We start from the raw sequence: 2,538 nt of genomic DNA, 5'->3' as shown, positions 1-2,538 counted from the left end.
TGTCACACCAGTAAGAGGTTTCACACCTTTGTAGTCTTTAGTGGTTTGCAATCAAATTAGAGGCAACAATTATGAAATTTCATTTCATTTAGCACTCAATAAACATCAAATATTGCAAACAAAAAGAATAATACAATGCATTGCACATTATGGATAAAATACATTGAAATCTACTGTACATGTACGTAATTCAAGGTACCAGAGTAAACTATTGCACGAGGTTATAATGGAAGATATACCAATGAGAACCAAGGGTAGCCCAAAAAGCCTTCCGGAGAAAGCGTAATTCCATTGGGGTAAGGGGAATATACTCGAAATGGTCCTACATGTTCGTTTGGTTACAGGTCGATAGTTCGAAGGGTCATTATTCCAAAACACAGTAACTTATAAACCTACATAGGCCGCCTATGTAGGTTTATAACTAAGTTACTGTGTTTTGGAATAATGACCCTATTAAATTTACCATGTTTACAAAAACACCGATTTGTTTTAATTTTTGCACAAATGATAGATTTTCCACATCTGATCTTTTCAGTGACCATACTCCCTTTGTTTGCTAGCGCTCCATTTTTCTCGGAGTTTAGCGAACAATAAATCGGTAGAGCCCGAAATCAGAATTGTTCAATAAATGATCCCTCAACAGTATGTTGCATTCGATGAAATTATATGTAAAGCCTTTTTATCACCATTCATTGAATAAACATTATATATGATTTCTAGTTCAACTAAATGCGTTCATCATAATTGATAACATGAAAGCGACTATGGCATAGTCTACATTTCAGCCCCAAAAACACCGTGTTTGGGGCCCCAGTTTTTTTAAATATTTTTATTTACTAATTTATTTTTAGAAAAAAAGCTAATTGCTGCTCTGGATTTTTGTTATTTATTTCAATAGATAATCTTATGTAATCAATAGACACGGAGTGAAGGAAATGTGACTTTTTCTTTGGCATTTTCTTAATCCACAATCAACATGATCAATCAATAATAGTGTTCCCTTTCGTTAGGTTTCGTTATTTCCTTTGATCAAGATATCCCTCCGGTAGATACATACACGCAATAAGAGAGGGAACTGAGTAATGATAATTTATTTTAGCGTATTTCATTCTTTCTTTCTTGATAGGCTCCAACATCAATCACACGGTCAGTGCAATAAATCCACCATTCAGCCGAACTATCTCCTCATCAAATAAAATCCATTCAATAAGAAGACGATTATTTCCTAGCTATTTTTCTTGCCAAATCCCGCAATCAATCAGGCAATCGTGTTATCTCTGCAGTAGATAGTCCCATTCAATAAGAAAGACAAGACAAATTAATGACAATTGATTCCCTTTCTACAAAATCCAAAATCATGATGTCTGTCCCAACAGTGAGTACATTCGGTCAAGCGGCAGTTTGCCTATGGCAATAATTATCCGTACAACAATACGATAGACTTATTTCCTTTTGGATGTTTGATTGCTACACGTGGAACTACAAAGTATATAGTCCCATTCAATAAGAAAGACAAGACAAATTAATGACAATTGATTCCCTTTCTACCAAATCCAAAATCATGATGTCTGTCCCAACAGTGAGTCCATTCGGTCAAGCGGCAGTTTGCCTATGGCATTAATTCTCCGTACAACAATACGATAGACTTATTTCCTTTTGGATGTTTGATTGCTACACCTGGAACTACAAACCTGAAACTATTTCAGAACAAAGATATATAGCCTAATACTCAATCAACTTGTGTGACGAGTAAGAATTCCTTCTCATCAACTCATCCACTTGCAAATCGTGTCTCTGAAATACAAACCAATGTGATAAAAGATATAATTTGAATGGAACTAGACTATGAATAGAACATTATATATCATGACTTTCATGAACTGATGAAAATCCGACTAGATACGTTGTAACTCTCGTGACGCGTGTTTATTTAGTCTCGATCTATAAAGACAATAATAATGTCTTTTGACAACAACTGATGAGACGATATAAAAAAAACCGAATACTTCTATTCTACAAAAGTGTCACAAGATAAGATGTGTATTGTAGCGAGTGTTACTAGTAATGCAGAGCAATAACACGACTCTTGCTCTACTTCCATAAAATTTGGTCATGTTATAAAGATTTAGGTGACATTAGGGCAAGTTCCAGGTTTCTAGTAACGCAGATCGCCAAACAAGTGCTTTTGTTTGATATGTTTGTGCCTCGTTGTTACCATTTATTGTTTGCAGCACAACCAAGAATATATTCACGACGTCCCATAATTATTGTACCCGTTTCTGTCGTTGATTTTTTTTTTTTTTTTAAAGTAGAATATGTGATTATCAAAGCCATACAGCTGTTAAATACCTGATTTGTCTTTCAAATAAAAGTGGTAGCGATTTTATCCCTAAGCCCATACTTACATTCATCGGAAAGTGAAGTGAATGATACTGGAATTGAAAATATCACCTTTCAGTACCAGGATCGTACAGTTCTCTATAGTTACCATGTTTACATCAAACTTTAAAACGCGTCAAATTGTTTAAAAACAAGAAT

The sequence above is a fragment of the Amphiura filiformis genome, chromosome 15 (genome assembly GCF_039555335.1).
Source record: "Amphiura filiformis chromosome 15, Afil_fr2py, whole genome shotgun sequence".
In the NCBI taxonomy this organism is placed as follows: Eukaryota; Metazoa; Echinodermata; class Ophiuroidea; order Amphilepidida; family Amphiuridae; genus Amphiura; species Amphiura filiformis.
The sequence above is the reverse complement of the archived record's forward strand: the minus strand, read 5'-3'. Positions refer to the sequence as shown.